General features: G+C 34.5%; 1 long non-coding RNA gene across 3 annotated transcripts in view; it reads left to right on the top strand.

Moving 5' to 3' along the window:
* The window catches only part of LOC146394520 (uncharacterized), a 319831-nt gene that overhangs the window by 42698 nt on the left and 252670 nt on the right, over window positions 1-24463 (top strand). The window contains exons 4-5 of one of the 3 annotated variants that reach the window (XR_014835588.1): window positions 14256-14470; window positions 15879-17487. The exons of the other annotated variants lie outside the window; for them this stretch is intronic. This is a non-coding gene — a long non-coding RNA (uncharacterized LOC146394520). Of the gene's footprint in view, window positions 1-14255; window positions 14471-15878; window positions 17488-24463 lie in introns of those variants that run through there. 3 annotated transcript variants of the gene reach the window in all.

Here is a 24463-nt window from a genome sequence, read left to right as displayed (position 1 = left end):
TGTGTGACTGGAGAAGATACTAATGCTGTGAGTTTCAATATCCTCATCTGTGAAATTTGGAAAATAATTCTAATTCCTTTGGTTGATCATGAGTATTGAATGAGATTATTTAAGTGTGTGTACTCAGAAAATATCTAGCAGGAGATACTCAATAAATATTCAAACAATTCTTAAAGTGTTTTCTTCATTTAGGAAACAACTTTACTGTTGTCACTTTAATTCTTGGATCTTTATCTAATTGGCAGACCTCAATCAAGATTAGGCTGAAAGGAAATCTAATCCTTTCAGGTTCATATGTGTTTAACTCTGCATTGCTATTTTGTCAGAGGTTGTGTGAGGGATACAGTCTTGCTACTAAAAAGGACTGTGACTAACTCATCATAAAATAAATCATACTTGTGCAATCTTGTACACTAAAATATATATTCTAGGGTTGCTGAGTTTTTCTGTCCTTGAAGGGCAATTTTATTAAACACTCTTTTCCTTTTGTCACAAAGATATCCACTTTTGGTAGCCCAAAAGTAAGTGGTGTAAAATGTAAACAATGTTATGAGCAAAATATTCTAGCAGTGAGCATGGTTTTCAGGCACCGGTCACTGAAGCCTACCTCTTATTATTGGCAAATACATTTATAACTTCCTTGTTTTAGGCAAAAGTGTTTCCCTATCAGAGCAGTTCCAAATATTAGAAGATTATGTTTTAATCACCTACTTTAAATTTTAATCACATTTCATTGTGAACTATAATATGTATTGAAGAAAATGTTCAAAGCAGGAATGTGTAACTCAGTCCTTTCTCATATAATGAACTTCTCTTCAGTGACCCTCAAGATCAAGGAATAATATAAAGCCATTAACCAAAAACCTCATTCAAATGCTGTCATCATCACTGTTTTTCTCCTCCAAAGAGAATCTGAATTTTATGGTAGTTATTGGCTTCTTTATAGTGTTATCTCCTTATAACGTATCCTTAAATAGAATGATTTATACGTACCTTATCTTTTATGTTAATTGAATGGAAAAATGTAGAAGAAGTATTCCAAGTTCATCTTTTCAGCATTATGTTTATGGAAACATACATGTAATTTTAATTCATTCATGTTTGTCTTTCATAGTATTTCATTGTTTGCCTTATCATAATTTACTCATTTGCTTTTCAATGAGTTTGAAATTATTTCCACTTTGAGATATTACAGATAATAATGCTAAGCATATTTTTGTATATGTTTCTTGTTATATATGTGCCTACACTTCTTTTAGATAGAGATGTAGGGGTAGAATTGCTGAGTCATAGGGCAACTTTGGTAGGTAATATCAAACTGTATTTCAGAGTACTTTAAACAATTTATATTCTTGCCAATACCTTAATAGAACTCCCATTGCTTGTATCCTTGACAACACCTGATAGTGTGTGTGTGTATGTGCATGCGCACACATGTGCTTGCATGTTTGTTGAATTTTAGTGGTAGCTCATAATTTTAATTTGCACTATATTGATTATTAATGCATTGAGCATATTTAATATGTTTATAGACCCTTTAAACATCCTTTTATGGGGAGGGGAAATTTAAAGAACTGGTTCAGTTTTTCCCATATTGTCTATTGGGTTGTCAGGCTTTTTCTTGTTGAGTTTTAGTTATTTATTTTTTCAGCAAGCTAGTTCTTTATCAGCTGTATATTTTCTATGTGTCTTATACTGCTCCAGCTCTTTTACCATTCTCATAATGTCATCTTTTGATAAACAACAATGAATTAAAAGGTTGAAATGGACTGTATTAAAAGTAGCAACATTTTGTCTCAAAAATTAATTGGGCAAAAATTCTCAGCAAAATGTTAACAAGTCAAGTTCAACTGTATATTAAAAGCATTTTTCACTATGACCAAGTAGGATTCATCCCAGGAATGCAAGAGTGGTTAAACATAAAAAAGTTAATCAATGTGGAGTTCCTGTCGTGGCTCAGCGCTTAACGAACCTGACTAGCATCCATAAGGATGCAGGTTTGATTCCTGGCCTTGCTCAGTGGGTTGACCATCTGGCATTGCCATGCGCTGTGGTGTAGGTTGCAGACATGGCTCAGATCCTGTGTTGCTGTTGCTGTGACTGTTGCATAGGCCAGTGGCTTCAGTTCCAATTAGACCCCTAGCCTGGGAACCTCCAAATGCCACAGGTGTGGCCCTAAAAAGACAAAAAGACAAACAAAAAGTTAATCAATTTAATACATCCATCATATTAATAGAACCGGGGGGGAAACATGATTTTCTCAAGTGATGTAGAAAAGTCATTTGGTGAAAAATCTAGCAGACTTTCTTGATAAAAATTCTCAGAAAACTTGGAATAGAGGGAAGATTTCTTAACATTATGAAACATTTACATTTCTTAACATTTATGAAAAAACCTGTAGCTAACATCCCTTGTACTCAATAGAGAATAACTGAGAACTTTCCATCTAAGATCAAGAATGAGACACAAATTCCAGCTTTCACTGCTGCTTATTAACATTGTGCTAGAAATTCTAGTCAGAGCTATTAGACATGAAAAATAAATAAAAGGCTTCCAAACTGGAATGGAAGAAGCAAAACTATCGCTATTTGCAGATCACATGGTCCTATACTTAGAATGTCCCAAAAAATCCACCTGAAAGCCACTAGAATTAATAAATGAATTCGGCAAACTTGTGCGGTACAGGAATAATACATGAAAATTAGCTTAGTTTATATATACCAGCAATGAACAATCTGAAAAGGAAATTAAGAAAGCAGTTCTGTTTACAGTAGCATCTAAAAGAAATAAATACTCAATATCAATATAACTAAGGATGTGAAAGATTTGTACACTGAAAACTACAAAACATGGCTGAAACAAAATAAAGATCTGAATAAATGGAAAGATATCCCATGGTCACAGCTAGGAAGGCTACCAGTATAAGATAATAATACTTCCTAAAGCTATCCATAGATTAAATGCAACTGCTATCAAAATTCTTTTTTTTATTGAAGTATAGTTGATTTACAATGTTATACCAATTTCTGCTGTACAGCAAAGTGACCTAGTCATATATATGTATATGTATGTATATGTACACACACACACATTCCTTTTCTTATATTATCTTCCATCATAGTCTATCCCAAAAGATTGGATATAGTTCCCTATACTATAAAGTAGGACCTCATTGCTTTCCATTCTAAATGTAATAGTTTGCAACTACTAACCCCAAACTCCCAGTCCATCCCACTCCCTCCCTCATCCCCCCTGGCAACCATAAGTCTGTTCTATATGTCTGTGAGTCTCTTTCTGTTTTGTAGATAGGTTCACATGTGCCATATTTTAGATTCCACATATAAGTGATATCATATGGTATTTGTATTTCTCTTTCTGACTTCCTTCGCTTAGCATGAGAATCTCTAGTTGCATCCATCTTGCTGCAAATGGCATTATTTTGTTCCTTTTTATGGCTGAATAGTACTTCATCGTGCATATATACCACATCTTCTTAAACCATTTCTCTGTTGAAGGACATTTAGGTTGTTTCCATGTCCTGTCTATTGTGAATAGTGCTGCAGTGAACATACGGGTGCATGTATCTTTTTGAATTGTAGTTTTGTCCAGATAGATACCCAGGAGTGGAATTGCTGGATCATATGATAGTTCTATATTTAATTTTCTCTGGAACCTTCATAGTATTTTCCATAGTGATTATACCAATTTACATTCCCACCTTTTCTCCATACCTTCTCCAGCATTTGTTATTTGTAGACTTATTAATAATGGCCATTCTGACCAGCATGAGATGGTATCTCATTTTGGTTTTTATTTACTTTTCTCTAATAATTAGTGATGTTGAGCAGCTTTTCATGTGCCTACTGGCCATCCATATGTCTTCTTTGGGAAATGTCTGTTTAGGTCTTCTGCCCATTTTTCATTTGGCTTGTTTGTTTTTTTTTTGTTGTTGAGTTGTATGAGTTGTTTGTATACTTTGGAGATTAAGCCCTTGTTGGTTGCATTGTTTGCAACTCTTTTCCCCCATTCCATAGGTTGTCATTCTATTTTTTTTTTTTTATGGTTTCCTTTGCTATGCCAAAGGTTATCATTTTGGTTGCGTCCCACTTGTTTACTTTTGTTTTTATTTCTATTACCTTAGGAGTCTGACCTAAGAAAACATTTGTACAGTTTATGTCAGAGGATGTTTTGCCTATGTTCTCTTTTAGGGGTTTGATGGTGTCTTGTCTTATGTTTAAGTCTTTAAGCAATTTTGAGTTCATTTTTGTGCATGGTGTGAAGGGTGTTCTAGTTTCATTCATTTACATACATCTGTCCAGTTTTACCATCTCCACTTGCTAAAGAGACTGTCTCTTTTTCTATTTTATATTCTTGTCTTCTTTGTCAAAGATTAATTGACCATAGGTATCTGAGTTTATTTCTGGACTCTCTATTCTGTTCCATCGATCCTTATGTCTGTTTTTGTACCAGTAGCACACTCTCTTGGTGACTGTAGCTCTTTAATATTGTCTGAAGTCTGGGAAAGTTATGCCTCCTGCTTTGTTTTTTATCTCAGGATTGCTTTGGCAATTCTGGGTCTTTTATGGTCCTATATAATTTTTTAAATTATTTGTTGTAGTTCTGTGAAAAATGTCATGAGTAATTTGATAGAGATCACATTAAATCTGTAGGTTGCTTTGGGTAGTATGGATGTTTTAATGACATTAATTCTTCCAATCTAGGAGGACAGGATATCTTTCCATTTCTTTGCATCTTCTTTAATTTCCTTAATTAATGTTTTATCATTCTCAGCATGTAAGTCTTTCACCTTCTTGGTCATATTTATTCCTAGGTAATTTTTGTGGGGGTATTGTTTTTTTATATTCCTTTGCTAATATTTCTTTATTAGTGTACAGAAATACAATCAATTTCTGAACTTAATCTTATATCCTGCTACTTTGCTGAATTTGTTGATCAGTTTGAGTAGTTTTTGTGTGGCATCCTCAGGGTTGTCTATATATAGTGTCACATCATATGCATGCAGTGACAAGTCTACCTCTTCTCTTCCAGTTTGGATACCTTTTATTTATTTGTTGTCTGATTGCTGTGGCTAGGACTTCCAATACTATGTTGAATAAAAGTGGTGATAGTGGGCAAATTGTTTTAGATTTTAGCAGGAAGGCTTTCAGCTTTTCTCCACTGAGTATTATATTTGCTGTGGGTTTATCATAAATGGCTTTTATGTTAAGGTATGTTCCCTCTATACCCACTTTTGTAAGAGTTTTTATGATGAATGGATGTTGGATTTTGTCAAATGCTTTTTGTGTATCCATTGATATGATCATGTGGTTTTTAACTTTTGTTAATGTGTATGTGTTGATTGATTTGCATATGTTGAACTATCTTTGTGAACTTGGATGAATCTCACTTGATCGTGGTGTTTGATCTTTTTAATGTGTTGTTGGATTCAGTTGGCTACAATTTTGTTGAGAATTTTTACATCTATATTCATCAAAGATATCAGCCTATCGTTTTCTTTTTTGGTAGTATCTTTGTCTAGTTTTGGTATTAGGGTGATGATGGCTTGATGGAATGTATTGGGGAGTGTTCCTTATTCTTAAATCTTTTGGGAGAGTTTAAAAAGAATGGGTATAAGTTCTTTGTATGTTTGGGAAAATTTTTCTGTGATGCCATTTGGTCCTGGCCTTTTGTTTATTGGGGGTTTTATAATTGTATATTCAATTTCTAGTGATTGGTCTGTTCAAATGATCAATTTCTCTCTTTTATAGCTCATTTATTTTTTATTATTTTATTAAAGTATACTTGATTTATGGTGGTGTGTCCCTTCTATTATACAGCATAATGACGCATATATATATATATATATATATATATATACACACACACAAACACACGCACATTCTTTTTCTCATACTATCTTCCATCATGTTCTATCTCAAAAGATTGGATATACTTCCCTCTGCTGACCTTATTACTTATCCATTCTACTCGATTCAGTTTTGGTGGGATGTATGTTTCTAGAAAGTTGTTCATTTCTTCTAGGTTGTCAAATTTTTTGCCATATAATTTTTCATAGTATTCTCTTTTTTTTATTTCTTCAGTATTAATTTAGATTTATCTTTTTTCATCTTTTTGTTTATTTAGGTTCTTTCTCTCTTCTTGCTTAGTTTGGCTAAAGATTTGTCAATTTTTAGCCTTTCAAAGAAGCAGCTCTTGGTTTTATTAATTTTTTTTCTATTGTTTCTTGAATATCTATTTTATTGATTTCCTCTCTGATCTTTATTATTTCCTTCCTCTGCTGACTTTAGGTTTTGTTTGTTCTTCTTTTTCTTATTCTTTTAGGTGTTAGTTTAGATTGTTGAATTGAGATTGGTTTTTGTTTTTGTTTTTGTTTTTTTTTTTGAGCAACACCTGTATTGCTATGAACTTCCCTCTCAGAACTGTTTTTGTGGCATCACATGGATTTTGTAAGGTTGTGTTTTCATTGTTGTTTGTCTCATGGCATTCATTAATTTCCTTTATGATTTCTTCATTAACCCATTGGTTTTTTTGGTAGCATGCTGTTTAGTTTTCATGTAGTTAGTTTTTACTCATTCATGTTTCTGTGGTTGATTTATAGTTCAATGTCATTATGGTCAGAGAAGTTGCTTGAAATAATTTCTATACTCTTAAATTTGTTGAGGTTAATTTTGTGCCCTAGTATGTGGTGAATCCTAGAGAATGTTCCATGTGCACTTGAAGAAAAAATGTATAATCTGCTTTTTCTTAGATGTAATATCCTGAAAATAACAATTGAGTCTAACTGTTCTATTGTATCATTTAGGATCTCTGTTGCCTTATTGATTTTCTGTCTAGACAAACTGTCCACTAATGTGAGAAATTGTAAAGTCTCCTATTATTAATGTATTCCCATCAATTCCTCTTTTTATATCTGTTAGTATTTGTTTTATGCATTTGAGTGCTTGTGTAATAGGGGCATATATGTTAATGAGTGTAATATCCTCTTCTTTATTTGATCCTTTTATTATTAAATAGTGTCCTCCTTTATCTTTCTTTAAGGATTTTGTTTTAAAGTCTATTTTGTCTGATATGACTATTGCAATTCTCATTTTCCTGTCATTTCCATGGGCTTGAAATATCTTTCTGCATCCTCTCATTTCCAATTTATATGTGCTCTTTGCTTTAAGATAGTCTCTTGTAGGCAGCATTTTGTAGATTTTTGTTTTTTTAACTAGTCTGCCACTCTGTCTTTTGATTGGAGCATTCAGTCCATCAACATTTAAAGTAATTATTGATAAATATGTATTTAACTGTCATTTTAAACCTTGTTTTCCAGTTGATTCTGTTTCTCCTTTGTTTATTTTTCTTTTTGTGGTTTGATGATTTCCTTTTATTTTATGCTTGTGTTCCTTTTTGGTTTTATGAATGTATTGTTTGTTTCTAATTTGTGGTTGTCCTATTTTTCAAATATGTTTACCCCTTCCTATATCTGCTTGTTTTAGACTCATAGTCATATAGACTCAAACACATTTTACAAAAAAAGAGTCTAGATTTTCTCCTTCTCATTTCCTACATTTTATGATTTTGATATCCTTTTTTATAAAAAGAATATAAAAATCATATCCTTTTCATGTTTATCATTTTGCTGTTCCTGTGTTTATTGCTGCTTTAACAAATAGGTTTTTTTCTATCTTTTTTTGATCTATACAATGGCTTATTTAAGTGATTACTTTCTGATTGTGATTTCCTCCACCCTATAATTTTCTTATTTCTCTCTGTTTTATAGGAGACTTTTCAATATTTATTAGGATAGGTTTAGTATTTCTGTATTCTTTTAGTTCTTGTTTGAGAATTTTTTAAATTTATCCTTCTATTTTAAATGATAATCTTGCTGGGAAGAGTTTTATAGACTGAAAAATTTTCCATTTTAGAACTTTGAATATATCTTGCCACTCTCTTCTGGCCTGTAATGTTTCTGTAGGGAAATTATCTGATAGCTTATGGGGGGGATCCCTTATAATTAACTCTGTTTTCCTCTTGCTGCCTTGAGGATCCTCTCTTTATCTTTAACTTTTACCATTTTATTATATCTTGGTGTAGGTATGTTTGGATTCAACTTATGTGAGGTTCTCTGTGCTTCCTATATCTGGATATCTGTTTCCTTCTTGAGATTTGGAAAGTTTTTAGCCATAATTTCTTCAAATACATTTTCAACCTCCTTTTTTTCTTCTCCTTCTGGAATCCCTATTATATGTAAATTGGCACAGTTTATATTATGATATCTTATATTGCTTTCATTCCTTTTTATTTGACTTTCTGTCTGCTGATTGGGTGATTTCTATTATTCCAACTTCCAAGTCACTTATTCATTCCTTGGCATTATTCTTTCTGGTGTTCAATGCCTTTAGCTCAGCTTTTGTCTCTGCAAATGAATTGTCTAATTTTTTTTGGCTCCACCTTATAGTTTCTAGTTCCTTTTTTATTTTTATTTTTATTTTTTTGCTATTTTTAGGGCCACACCCATGGCATATGGAGGTTCTCAGTCTAGGGGTTAAACCGGAGCTGTAGCTGCCAGCCTGTACCACAGCCACAGCAATGCAGGATCCAAGCCACATCTGTGACCTACACCACAGCTCACAGCAATGCCAGATCCTTAACCCACTGGGCAAGGCCAGGGATCAAACCTTCATCCTCATGGATGCTAGTCAGATTCATCAACTGCTGAGCCATGATGGGAACTCCCTAGTTCCTTTTTTAAAGTAATCTGCATTGCTGTTGATAGCAATTCTTATTTCCTTCAGTGTTTTCATTATCTCCTTTAAAAAATTTTTTTTTGGTCTTTTTAGGGCTGCACCTCTGGCATATAGAGGTTCCCAGGCTAGAGGTCTAATCGGGGCTATAGCTGCTGGCCTATACCACAGTATCACTGAATCTGAGCCGCATCTATGACCTACACCACAGCTCATGGCAATGCTAGATCCTTAACCCACTGAGCAAGGCAAAGGATCAAACCTGCAACTTCATGGTTTCTAGTCGAATTTGTTTCCACTGCACCATGGCAGGAATTCCCCTTATCTCCTTTTTGAACTTGGTGTCTGTTAGACCACAGGGGTCTGTTTAATTTTTTGTTACTTCAGAGAATTATCCTGTTCTTTTAACTGGAAATGCTTCCTTATTCTTCATTTTGCTCATATTTTGATTATTCTGTGGGTTTAGGGAAAACAGTTATCTACTGTAATCATGGAGGGCTATTTATATTGCCAGACTATCCCTTTGTAGTTTCTGTTTGTCTGCTATTTTTTTGGCATGAGGGCAGCTTTTGGTTTGGATGCTTACTGTCTTTTTCCTCAAAGTGTGCAGGTCGTTATCCCCTTGATAGTCAGTGTGCAGGTGCAGACTGTGTGTGTTTCCGGGGAGGTGGGGGTAATGGGGAGTGCCTGCAGACAGCACCTGGTCATTGGAGTCTTGGCAATAGTGGTGACTCATGGGGAGTTGGGGGCAGCAGGCTGTCCCTGGTTTCAGGGCCCTCTGCAGTGGCAGTGACTGTCAGGGAGGTGGAGCCAGTGCCCAGAGCCTTTGGCAGCAGCAGGGCGTGTGCATTCCTAAGGAGGTGGGGGCAACAGACGGTGCTCAGTTGCAGGGCCCTCTGCAGTGGTGACCCCTGAAGTGCTGGGGCTACAGGCAGTGCCTGCCCATGGGATCCTTAGTGGTGGTGGGCCACACCCCCCTCTAGAGTCTGAGATGCCTGCAGTGGTTTGCACCCACCTAGTAGCTCACATAAGAGGCACCCTGCTGCCTGAGAACCTGTGTGTTTACAGAGTTAAAAGTTCCTATGTCAGTCTTGCCCACCCTCCACTTGGACTCTCCAACAAGAGCCTTGGCACCTTGCTTCTCTTGTGGGCCCAGGCCCCCTACTGCATTTCCTTGGCTATGATGCACCACTCCCTGGCCTGTGGCACACCATCCTCTAGCCTCTCAGGCTGTTTCCACACAGCCAACCCTAGTTCTCTCCCTGAGACTGACCTCTGAAGCTGGAGCCTCAGTGCCCAGCCCCCACCCGAGTGTTTCAGGCTGTGGTGCACCCAGTAATGGTACTGATCGTCTGTGTGACTCTCGCTCTGCTTTGCCCTCATGCCAGCTGATATGCTTTTCTCCAAGGCTTTGAGACTCCCTGCCCATCCCGGCTGATCTCCCTGTGAGTTAGGTGGCCTCCCAGAGTATGGATTCCTTTCCTCTTTCACAGCTCCCTCTCTGGAGTTCATCCCATCCTGATTGCTTTTTTTCTCTTTTCTTTCTCTCTCTTTCCTTTTGTTCCAACCAGTTATGTGGAGGGTTTCTTGCCCTTTTTGAATGTCTGAGGTCTTCTGCCAGCATTCAGTAGGTGTTCTATGAAAATCATTCTTCATGTAGATGGGTTTCTTTTATGTGTTTGTGGGAGAAGTTGAGCTCTACTGCTCCTCTGCCATCTTGATTCAACCTCAGTATTAAATTTCTAACAGCCTTTTCACAGAAATGGTAAATCTGATGCTCAAATTCATATGGAATTGCAAGGGGCATTGAATACCCAAAACAGTCATAAAAAATAATGAAGTTGGAACACTCACTGTTCTTAACTTTGAAACTTACTACAAGACTACAGTAATAAAAACAGTATCTGGAGTTCCTATTGTGGTACACTGGAAATAAATCCAACCAAGGACCATGAGGTTGTGGGTTCGATCCCTGGCCTTGCTCAGTGGGTTAAGCATCTGGGGTTGCCATGAGCTGTGGTGTAGGTTGCAGACACGGCTCGGATCTGGTATTGCTGTGGCTGTGGTGTAGGCTGGCAGCTACAGCTCCGATTAAACCCCTAGCCTGGGAACCTCCATATGCCACAGGTGTGGTCCTAAAAAGACAAAAACTAAAAAAACAACAAAAAAAGTATCATTATGACCTAAGGGAAAATACATAGACCAGTGGAAAAGAATAGATATCCCAGAAGTATGCCCTAATATATATGGTTAATTGATTTTCAGCAAGGATACCAGAACCGTGTAATGGAGAAAGAACAGTTGTTTCAAGAAATGGGTGCAGGAGACCTAGATATTCACATCTAAAAGAATGAAGTTGTACCTTTACCTTAAATCATGTAAAAAATTAACTCAAAATGAATCAAAAATTTAATTTTCATGCTGAAAACCACTGAAGGTCCCTTACACAGAATTTTTTCGTTTTATGATGTTACAAAATTGATACTCATTTAGCAAAAACTGTACTTCAAATTTTGAACTTTCATCTTTTTCTCCACTATCAGAATGTGATAGCATCCTCTCTCATGTTGCTGGGCAGAAGCAGCAAGCTGCAGCTTATACTTAGCCATGAAAACCTGAGGGTAAATAACCAAAATATTACAATTATTCTTTACCGATACAACCATTCATTTTTCACTTTCAGTAAAATATTCAATAAATTACATGAGATACTCAACACTTTATTATAAAATAGGCTTTGTGTCTGTTGATTTTACTCAACTGTAGGCTAATGTAAGTGTTCTGAGTACGTTTAAAGTAGGCTAGGCTAAGCTATGATCAGTAGATGAGATGTATAAAATACTTTTTCAATTTAAAACATTTTCAATTTACAGTGTTTCTCTTGGGACATAAATCCTGTCATAAGTCAAGGAAGATCTGTGTAAGACTCTTGTAAGGACACCTCAGGGAAAATCATGACATAGGATCTGCCTATGATTCCGTGAACTTGATACCAAAAACACAGGCAACAAAAGAAAAATGGTAGGAATTCCCACTGTGGCTCAGTGGGTTAAGAACTCAACTAATCTCTATGTGGATGAATGTGCAATTTCTGGCCCCCCTCAGTGGGTTAAGGATCCTGCATTGGTATAGGTCACAGATGTGGCTTGGATCTGGCATTACTGTAGCTGTGGTGTAGGCTGGCAGCTATAGCTCTGATTCAGCCCCTAGCCTGGCAACATCCATATGCTGCAGGTGTGGACCAAAAAAGAAAATATATATATATGTTTTTTATAAATATTATACATAAATTTATATAAATATTTACTGTATATTATATATAAATATTATATAAACATTTATATATTTATATATTATATCCAATTTCTATATGATATTTCTATATTATACAATATATAAATATATAAACATATATATTTTATACATATATATAAAACATCAAAATTAAGAACTTTGTGCATCAAAGTACACCATCAAGAAAGTAAAATGGAGTTCCCATCGTGGTGCAGTGGAAACAAATCCAACTAGGAACCATGAGGTTACAGGTTCGATCCCTGGCCTTACTCAGTGGGTTAAGGATCTGGTGTTACCTTGAGCTGTGGTGTAGGTCACAGATATGGCTTGAATCCCATGTTGCTGTGGCTGTGGTATAAGCCGGCAGCTGTAGCTCTGATGTGACCCTTAGCCTGGGAACCTTCATATGCCGTGGGTGTGGCCCTAAAAAGCAAAAAACAAAAACAAAAACAAACAAAAAGAAAGTAAAATGACACTCTACAGAATGGAAGAAATTGTTTATAAAGCATTCATTTCAAGGGATTAATATCCAAAATGTATAAAGAACTCTTTCAACTTAACAACAAAAATAAACAATCTTATTAAAAAATGGACAAAGGACTTGAACAGATATTTTTTCTGAAGAAGATACATGATCAATAAGTTCATGAAGATATATCATTTGTCATTAGGGAAATATAAATTTAAACAGCAATGAGGTAATATGTCATGCATACTAGGATTTTTTTAATAGAAAATTTCATGTGTTGAAAGAGGATGTTGAAAAATTGTAACCCTAGTGTACTGCTGGTGGGAAAATAAAAGAGTTCTGCTTTTCTTCAAAAACTTAATCATAGAACTACTGTGTAACCCAGCAATTCCACTTCTAGGTATATACCCAAATAATTCAAAGCACATACACATACATTTGTACACCAGTGTTCATAGCAGCATTATTCATTATTCATAAGAGCCAAGTGTCTATCAACAGATGAACATATATACACAATGTTGTATATACAATGAGGTATTATTCAGCCATTAAAAAGAATGGAATATTTTTACAAATAAATGCTGGAGAGGGTGTGGAAAAAAGAGAACCCTCCTATACTGTTGATGGGAATGTAAATTGGTGCAGTTACTATGGAAAACAGTACAGAGGTTCCTCAGAAACTAAAAATAGATTTGCCCATATCATCTTGCAATCTCATTCCTGAGCATATATCCAGACAAAACTGTAATTCAAAAAGATACAGGCACCCCTATGTTCATAGCAGCACTATTTACAATATTCAAGACATGAAAGCAACCTAAATGTCCATTGACAGAGGAATGGATTGAGATGTGGTATGTGTGTGTGTGTGTACACATGTATATATACATGTATATATATATATGTATACATTCATTCATCTAGTGGAATGCTACTCAACCATAAAAAAGAGTGAAATAATGCCATTGGCAGCAACATGGATGGACTTAGAGATTATCATACTAAGTGAAGTAAATCAGAAAGAGAAAGACAAATGTCATACGTCATCACATATGTGGAATCTAAAGTTTGACAAAGATGAACTTATTTATGAAATGGAAAGAGACTCAGATGTAGAGAACAGACTTTTGGTTGCTAGTGAAGAGGAGAGGTGGGAGAAGGAAGGATGTGGAGGCTGGGATCAGCAAATGCAAACTATTGTATATTGGATGGATAAACAACAGGGTCCTACTGTATGGCACAGAGAACTCTATTCAATATCCTGTAATAAACCATAATGGGAAAGAATATGAAAAAGTATATATATGTATAACTGAATCACTTTGCTGTACACCAGATATTAACACAAATTGTAAATCAACTAAACTTCAATAAAAAAATAAATTAAAAATAAGGAATAATGTAATTTCTATTTATGTTACAATATGGGTATACCTTAGAAACGTTGAGTACAGGAATTTAGACCTATTTGTAGTCTGCATCTCTGGCACTATGGTTATTCATATTATAGCATCTTTGTATGAACAGTGAGGAGGCTTAGGGCAGGGGCTGACTGAACCCCACTGGTTGGGTCAACTTAACCACCTGGTTTTTCAGGGTCTCTTTAATGCTGGATGTTCTCTTATGGGCATGAAAATGAGAAAAAGATCTGCCTACTTCATGACCATCCCAATAGGTCCATTCATATGCTTATTTCTCAGACCTCATTTACCATGATCCTTCATTTATGCTTCTTCCAGGTACCTGTCCAACTAGCCAACATATTCAACACTGCACAAGATGCTATGCATATTGTAACCTCAGGCTGCTTATTCCTTCACATCAAATTCATGACCAGATACACCATTTGCAGCTGTGTCCATTGGGAATATTCCCCGTCACCAGTGTCTTTAACGGCTACCCTGGAGTGAGGTTGTAGTACCTGGTACCTGTAATACCTGATTGATAATACCAGGTAATGAAAAATCATTGTTGCCTCTATGATGAAGGGTTTACAGTATTATCACCTTGGATCTGTATCATATTCTGCAGGATATTCAGATGATTGGAGTCTTTTGGAATTGTGATAGAGAGCAGATTAGTACATACTGTTCAAAGTGAAAGCACATCACTTCTGCTCCTTCTTGACGGAGTTGAAATGAATGTATTTGCCATATTGGTAGCCACATATGAAGTCTAGGGGCTATGTTGATCTGTACTGGTAAATATACCATATTAGACAATATAACCAATAAAAATGTAATTAGGATTACTCTTTCTTTAAGTTTACAGGAGTCCAATATCTGTCATGTTACATCAGTTCTTTGTGTGGAACAGGCTGATGATCCTGCTTCCTTTAACTATCTGAGCATGACTCTAATCTCCTCTTGTTCACTTGAAATGTCATATTACTTCTGAATTGCTATCTTGTCTGGATGAGACCATTTCAGGCACTTAGACTTGACCTTTATTACTATGATGACTCTTAAAGTGAGTGTTCTGATAAGTACTAAGTGTGTTCATCCAATTTATGCACTCAGGGACTGGTGAAATAACCACCAAGTTGTTACACAGACCCACTGGTCCACTGTGAAATGGTCTTGAGCCAGAACACCATCTATGATCTGGCCTCTGTAGCGTCCACTCTAACAAGGGGGTCATGATGTTGTTTTTGTACCTGCGTTATCAGTATAAGCTCATACTTTCGTTAAGTTCTGAATATTTCTTCCTCAGTGAACGTAAGGGTAAATGGCCATAAAGGTCTTTTTATGCATTACGTAGGAAAATAGCTGTGTATACTTACTGCCACATGTCCTCCCCTTCAAACACTCTGGGTCTAAAAACTGTTTTAGTTTTGGCAAGTGAGCAAACGATTAGGATTTTTCATTGTAGGAGCTGACATCATGCCTTTGCTCTCTTGCTATTGCTTTTTTAGCAGAAATCGTTTAAGTGTTAGCTTTAGACATTATGCTTTGTTTTTTTTACTTTAAATGCTTCAGTGTGTTTCCTAAAAACAAGAGTCTTCTTTTCTCAACTAGAGTACAGTTATCCAAACCACAAAATTTAATTTATTCATTATTATTACCTAATCCAGAATTCATATTCAAATTTAATCAACTGCTCTAATAATGTCCTTTATAGCTCTTCTTTTTTTTCTTTCCTGGTTCAAGATTCAATTCAATCAAGGATCACACATTTAGTTTTCATGTCACAGTTTCTCAGTGTTTTGTTTTTGCTACTTTCATGACTTTCACATTTTTGAAGAAGCCAATTATTTTGTAGAATTATTCTCGTTTTAGGTTTACCTAACTTTTCTTATGATTATATTGATGTTGTACATGTTTGTCAGGAACATCACAGAAGTGTTTCTGTGTCCTTCACAGTACATCATGTCAAGAAGTACATGACTTCTGTTTATCCCGTCATTGGTGATGATGTGAACATTGGTCATCTGGTTAAAGTGGTGTCTGCAAGTTTTTCCCCTTGGCAATTACTAAATAATATATGCAGAGATTCTTTGAGACTATATAAGTATCCTTTTATTCATCAAACTTTTACCTACTATTAGTATCAGTGTTTGATTCTTGCTTGAATCAATTACTAAAATAATGATTTTCTAAATTAGTCATTCCTTCTACACTTACTAGTTGGCATTCTTCTGCTAGGGAGAGCTTTCCCTCTTCTATATTTTTTTCAATTATTATTCACATCATTAAAGACTCAGATTATTGTTTCATTCAATGGTTTACATTCAGTTACTATTATTATTAATTTTACTGCTTTCAAATTGTTCTGCATTTGTCCAGAGAAAGATTTTTTGAACTCATTTATGTGTTCTTCAGACAAATCTTTGTCATTTATTGTGGACTTCCTCCTTCCTATCGCAATAAAATATTCCTGGCTCATCTTGTACATTCCCTGACCCAGGACTAGATTTGCCATTTCTCTAAGAAGTCCAAATTCTTGTAGTATATAGTGCTATTTAAAAACCAGTATTTGGGCTCATTGTTAATCTGAGTGTCCTTACTTTTAGTTGCTCTCAGCTATCTATATCTATATTTATATCTAAATCTGTATGTATCTGTACCCATATCTACATCTATATCCACATCAATTTTCACATATTTATACCTATACCAACATCTATATCATTATCTAAATCTGTATACATTTATTTAAACCATGAATTCAAAGTATAATTCCATTTTCAGTTCATTGCTACATGGTTCACACTAGTCCTTTCTGCTCACATATTTATAACTCCCTTTTCCAGCAATGCTAAATATGGCTCTTATTACCTATGATATATTTATTAATTTGTTCAATTCTAGAATATGTATAATATAGTTTCAGAATTATACCAATGCAAAAGTCAAACCTACTAACTAGAATTCGATAATTGTTTGAAATTAATAGTCAAAATACTATATTAAAAAGCTATGTAATTAATTTGAAACACAGGCTCATTTATTTCTGCTTGGATTCTGTTTTAGAGATTTCTCAACATCCTTGTTTATTTTGTTTAATTCATTTCTTTTCATTGGTTTTTTTTTTTTTTTTTTTTTTTTTTGGTGCCTAAAATCTCAACATGGTTCTGAGAGTTAAAAGTATGTAGGGCATACTCGGATAAGTTTTACTCACCTTTCATTTCCTCAACTCTTTCATCATTTTCTCATCCTCTGTAGATAATCAAATCTCAGCAGTTTCTGCTTTACTTTTTTTCTTTTTCCAGAAATAAGGAGATATATGTACATATGCCAATATTCCCATTTTTTCTTCTTTATACACAAAAGGAGGCATGCAATACATGTTCTTTTGTATTAGGTTTTTTCCCCTGACAGTGTATCCTGGAAATCACTCTCTATCCATTTAAATAAACCTTCCAATAAAGAATTCCACTGTGTGTATGTACCATAAATTATATAATCTTCTCTGTATAGACACTTACCTCATTTCCAACATTGTTGATTGAGAAATAAATGCTACAAAGAATAGGCTTGTGTTTTTTTCTTTTCCCTTTGCTTTTCTCTACTTCCTCCTTTTCCTCTTCCTGGAATTTTTGCAGTGTATCCTCTGACTAAATTTCTGAAAGTGATACATCTGAGTCAAAGGGTAAAGGTATAATTACATTTGTTAAATTTTATCAAATTCCCTTCCATAAAGATTGTACTGTTCTACATTCCTACTGGTGAGATTGTCTGTTTTCCACAGTCTTGCCAACAGAGGATGTGGTCGAGCCCTCAAATTTTTGACAATGTGATGTGCAAGAAATTGCCAGTGTGGTTTTAAATTATATTTTCCTCAGTACATGCAAAATTTAGTGTATTTTTGCAAGTTGAAGAACTTTATGTCTCTTTACAGTTATTTTGAAATATAAAACTATTCATGTCTTTCCCCCCCATTTTTCTGTAATTTTTATTTGGTGGTTGTTATTAAAGTCCATCATTTAGGTTTCTTTATTAGAATGTTAATCATTTATCTGTAATAGATATTGCTACTATGTTCTCCCAGATAGCAATTTTCCTTTAACTTTGCTTATATTTCTTTCTGTTTTTTTTTCTATGAAATTTTTCTTTTATTTTAAGCAGTAGAATTTTTCCTATCTTTTATTAACTCTGGACTTCAAGTCATAGCTGAGAAAGTTGGTTTTTCAGGAGTTTGAACAGGCTGCTAGTCAATCCTTTTCTCAAAGAGTCTTTGTTGAGTGGAAGGGAAGCAGCAACCATTTTATAAAGTACACATATTGTTGCTGATGTGCTTACTCACTTCATTGGCATGAAGCAGCATCTAGACCTGCAACTGCTCTAGCTTCCTTGAATTTTTCTCATTTTTCTCTAACTCCTGGGCAATTTTGTATTCTTGGGTTTTCCAGCCTGCTCATGATCTTCCCATCCTGATTGCCTTTCCAGTGGACTTCATGTTCTTTAAAAGATTGTTAGTATAGTTCCCACCATATATCCAGACAAAACTATAATTCAAAAAGGTGCATGGCTGCTCCTGCTGTGTAGCACTGGGAACTATGTCTAGTCACTTATTACGGAGCATGATAATGTGAGATAATGATAATTTGAGAAAAAAGAATGTACACATATATGTGTAACTGGGTCACTGTGCTGTACAGTAGAAAAAAAATAATGTATTGGGGAAATTTTTAAAAAAAGATACATGCATCCCATGTTCATTGTAGCACTATTCACAATATCCAAGACATGGAAACAGCCTATGTGTCCATCGACAGATAAATAGCTTAAGAAGATGTGGCACACATACGCAATGGAATACTACTCAACCATAAAAAGAATGAAATAATGCCATTTGCAGCAACATGGATGCAACTAGAGATTCTCATACTAAGTGAAGTAAGTCAGAAAGAGAAATACAAATACTATAGAATATCACTCATATGTGGAATCTAAAATATGGTACAAATGAACCTATCTACAAAACAGAAATAGACTCCAAGATATAGGGAATATACATGTGGTTGCCAAGGGAAGGGGAGGGAGTGGGATGGACTGGGAGTTTGGGGTTAGTAGATGCAAATTATTACATTTAGAATGGAAAGCAGCGAGGTCCTACTTTATAGCACAGGAAACTATATCCAGTCTCATGGGATAGACAATGATGAAAGATAATATAAGAAAAAATATATATATATGTATGACTGGGTCATTTTGCCATGCAGCATAAATTGGCACATTGTAAATCATCTATGCCTTAATAAAATATTAAAAAATACAGCTCTCACAATTGGGATAGCCAATTTCCTGTAATAAATCTATCTATCATCTGTCTATCAATATATCTGATCTTCTACTAGTTCTGCTTCTCTAGTTGAACCCTCACTGATTCAGAAATGGTTTATGTTGTAAATTATTTTGGAAAAATGTCACAAGACTTACATCTGTTTGGAAATTCATAATAGATATTATCATATTAAAGTCTCGAAGGCAACCTGGAATAAAGAATCCTCACTCTTTTCATCATAGAATTGCCATACTATGTGACTTACTATCAAAACCACTTAACCTAAAATTGATTCATACCTCAAAGAGCTGGTTTTGCAAATAAAATTTAAAATTTGTGTAGAAGATGTATGTGTGTGTATACATATGTATATGTATAGATATAAAATCAAAGTGAGGTGGGTTTAGTCACAAAAGAGTTATTTTCAGTCATTCCCAACATTGAAACAAAATGGCCATAAGTTTTGGATAGTCTTCTTCTTAATAATAAAAAAAAAACAAGCCATTATCTAAAGTTTTATCCATTTTGGTCTATGATTAATAGAGCTGAAAAACGAATAACTATTAATCTGCCTCTCACTTCTTCATTAGTATTAGCTAAACCCACAGTAACCAGGAGTGCTGGGCCCTGAACACATGTTCTAGTTGTTTACTTTACATACATAGCCAGCCAAAGGGGCAAATGGGGGTAAAAATCAATTCTAAAATCTTCTAAATATCATATGCTTCATGGGGCAGAGCTGCATCTGCCTGGTGTAAGGACTGTTTTCTTTTCTTCTTTTTTTTTTTTTTTTTTTTTTGTGTGTGTGTGTGTGTCTCTTCTAGGACCGCACCTGTGACGCATGGAGGTTCCCAGGCTAGGGGTCTAATCAGAGCTGTAGCCGCTGGCCTACACCACAGCCACAGCAATGCGGTATCAGAGCCGCCTCTGCAACCTACACACAGCTCAGCAATGCCGGGCATCCTTAACTCACTGAGCAAGGCCAGGGATACAACCTGCAACTTCATGGTTCCAAGTCGGATTTGTTAATCACTGAGCCATGACAGGAACTCCAGGACTATGTTTTCTAATCAACATAAAGGCTGAGTCTGTGCTATAAAATGCATGACTTTGGGGATGTAGACACCTGGAAGTGTGTCTTATCTAATCTCAACAAAGATACCATGTTTATTTGCGTCATATATCTAAAAAGTCTATGAAGATTTTATTATTATTTCCATTTTGCTAATAAGGAAATTGTATTTCAAAGAGGATAAATATTCTGTAGCTGATATACTAAGTCCAAGCTACATTTATTTCTTTTCTATTCTAATAGACTGTCTTCTTACATTATGTTGCCCACTGCCATTTCTTCATGTGTTATGTTCTTTAATTTTTTGTAACTTCTTTCTTTCTTGTGTATTCTCTTTAAAATCTAGATTATGATCCCACTGTGACAAATGAGAAATTAATGTCTTTCATTCTACTGTGTATTGTTCAAATGCTCACTATATATGATATATATGCACTTTAAAGTTAATTCTGTAATTTTATTTTGAAAATTCATTCTGCGTATTTTATTGAGTTTTCTTTACACCCCTGCGTTTTTCTAGGAGTTTTATAATTATCTACAACTATTCATGGAATAGAAAAGTATACCTAAGCATCCTCTAAAGTTTCTTAGCTGCATGATATTACAACATAGAATGCTACCATATGTTAGAACCATAAATAACAGAAGTGCACAAAAAATCGTTTTATTTTTTGAAATAGAGTCTATATACATTCCACATTATTTAACATTATACTTTTAATACATATCTCTTAATTAAATTATTTAGTTCCATTTTCCCATAAAAAGTGGTGTTTTTTTTTTTTTTTGGTCTAAGTCATGAAAAGGCAATGCTCTTTAAAAAAACTCTAGAAAATATTTGATAAATGATCAGTTAACAAATTTGTGGAGGAATCATTAGATGGCAGACAACCTGATATCTTGGGGATATGAAAATACCACTAGGTGGTTTGTGGTAGAAACAAATAGAAACCTGTAAAAAAGGCATAATACTAATAAGAGTGGTAAAATAATGGAAAGGTTTTTTTCAATATGTTTTTATTTTCCCAAGTATATCATAATCCTGACTAAGCAAATTAGTGAACTGCATTGATTGCTATGTAAAAATGTCAAATCATGTGACTCAATTCACAGCTTTCAAAACTCCATAAATGAAAATGTTTGAACTATGTCAGGCAAAGCACCATGTGGTGCAGATGTAAAATAAAATAAAATAAAATAAAATGAAATAAAATAAAATAAAATAAATATTGGGAGAAAACTTAAAAGCAGAGAAGTGTAGAGCATACACATTTCCTGGAACTCTCTCTATCTCACAGCAAAGACTAGGCATATGTCTGTACATATCATGTTGTACTAGATAAGAGGAACCTTCCTCCCAGGTCTCTAAATAGCTATGTATTTATAAGGAAGAACAGGGAAAATCTATGTAACTGAGATATAGAGGAACTCCCTGGTCAGGGAAGTGTCCTTGTTAGAAATGGGAAGTTTCTGAAGCCCTAAAATTGGTATTAGCCTCTCATTTTGATGAGCTGATTTAGACTACTGAGCCACTCTTCTAAGTTTTTAAAGGAGGGAAAGAGATTAGCTGCCAGAACCCTCCAGATTTGTTGCTTCTTATGTATTTTAATCAGTGTAGCTTGAAATTTCAGTAGGATATTTCTATGGATTACAAATAAAATGGTAATTGTATTTTCCAATTGTATTTTCCAATACAACGGACAATTGTATTATCCATAATTGTAGTGTATAACCTTTTTTTTTCTTTTTTCCCACATCTGTCAAGGATTTTATCTTCCTTCTAGAAGGAGAATGTGTTTTTCTGCTTTGAGAAATATATTTCATGTAGTTTTGATAAGACTGATTCTTCCCTGACTTTTTCTTCCTCCACCCCCTGGACAATGATGACTAAGTCAGTGGTTGCTTTAAGGCCACGCATGCCCAAGCAGTCTCTTCTAGATAATTTCCTCCACAGAATCATGAATAAAGATCCTCTTTTTGATGGGGATATTAAGCTGTGGATTATGAATCTGGGGCTTCCAGCAGCAAATCCTTCTTTCTAACAGAGAGAATAAATGTAACAAGATAGCAGTGGTGAGAGTGGAGGGAAAGAGGAGAAAAATAAATGATGACATTGTTTAAGCTTTGTATTCAGTTATGACCAAACCCAAGTCCACTTTACTTTTGTATAGGTAAATAAATTTCCATAATGAATTTAATTGACTTGAATTGAATTACCCTTTTAAACCTGAATGAGCCTTAACTGGAATAATAGTGAAAAAATATCTGCTACTTTGATTTTTGCCAACAAAATTAATGATTCCAGTTCTCATAGAGTAAGAGACCTAGATTTTCAACTTTTAGGTAATTGATGTACTTTTAGTACGCTAATATTATGACTTAAATTGATATTTTGGAGGATAAAAATTTTACATTCTAGGAGAGGATGAATCACTATATTACCACATTTGAGAATATTTTTAAAAAACTGGAAGAATACTATTAATGTAATAATACCAGAAATAGCAGCAATAGTATCATCAATCACAATATCTTCTATAGAAATTTCATACACCTTTTCATTTAAAAAATACTGTAAAGAATAAGAATTTAGTCTTCTATGTCCCTAAGAAGGGAAAAGAGTGCTAATAAGGTAGTTTACTTTGATAATATATTCTAGCAGAAAATTTAAAATAATATTCTTAGACATCTATGTTGCTGCTCTTTATTCCAGAAACCTAAGATATATATCATCATCTGCATTATTATCACTCTAATTTTTTAAATAAAAATATAAAAAGAATACTGTTAGACATATAGGATATGAAGAAAAATGAAAGTTTCTCATGCAGTTTATTTTATAATTTATTCCTAAGTTCATAAACTTTAAGAGGTTTTAATGACATTGTAGATCTTTGAATATTGCAGACTTAGATGAATTAGGAACTTAGGATTTTAATATTCTATTCTGATCAATTTTTCAGTGATGCTATTTAGAGTTAATTAGAAAAAGCTTAAAGTGGTCATGAATAAAAGTTGTATTTTTATTACATTATGCTGAAGAGTTAGCATATACTGCAGATTTCTTACATTGCAAAGTTGGAAATCAGTGATCTATTTCTTGGTCACTTTTTCAAGGTAATGGTATATATTAATTGGGTTGTGATCTGCTATGAAATATTTCATTTCTGGGTTTAATCACAATGCAAAGAAATATTTCAAAAATATGTATCTTTGATATTTAAGTTTTGATTTTATCTTTTATTTTTTAAATATTTTTATTTTATTTATTATAGTTGATTTACAATGTTCTGTCAATTTCTGTTGCACAGCAAAATGATCCAGTCATACACACATATATATTCTTTTTCTCACATTATCCTCCATCATGTTCCATCACAAGTGATTAGATATAGTTCCCTGTGCTATACAGCAGGGTCACATTGCTCATCCACCCCAAATGCAATAGTTTGAAATATTTTGACACATCAGAAGTTCAAAAGTATTTGCATGATAGTCATTTTTTAAATTTACTACCACATGGGTAAATAGTGTTTTTAAAATTATGTTGAATAATTATGTTCAAGTGCATTCTAGACTTTTAAAAGTGTTCATTGGGAAAAAAATTGACTTTTTAGATATAAACCAAACCAACTAAAAATCAGAAATCTTCAAAAAATACTGCAATGACTATAATAGAGATGAATTGAATATCTGTACTTTCATGTCAGGCATCTTTTCCCTTTCAAGGGTAACAATACTTCCACTTCCTTTTTCAGGACAATATATTTCTTCTGTCTCACACAGCCTCTTTCCCCACCACTGATACCTCCAACATCATAGTGTCCAGCAAACCAGATGGCCCAAAAAGCAAAGATGCTTGCAGTATAGCTTAGACTTAACTGCAGAACACTTCTTTAGCTCTGGGATCAACTCAAAAGTGGCAGATTTTTGTGTCACCTAGTATATGGGCTAAAGCAGTATTCCTAGTTATGGAATATGTTTCCTACAGAACCTGAAGAAGAGAAGCCTGGCACTTCTCTTTTACTTTGGAGGGTATGATTTGGCATTGGATCCAAAAAAATCATTTAGATATTGTAGGCCTCTGAATCTTCCTGAGAATTATATCCTATCTTGTGGATTACACATATCTTACCAAGGTGCCCACTG

This window comes from Sus scrofa, chromosome X, assembly GCF_054392235.1.
Source record: "Sus scrofa isolate SSC_HxYL_T2T_F1_AM1 chromosome X, Sscrofa_HxYL_maternal_Yorkshire_Landrace_v2.0, whole genome shotgun sequence".
NCBI lineage: Eukaryota > Metazoa > Chordata > Mammalia > Artiodactyla > Suidae > Sus > Sus scrofa.
The sequence above is the reverse complement of the archived record's forward strand: the minus strand, read 5'-3'. Positions and strand labels throughout refer to the sequence as shown.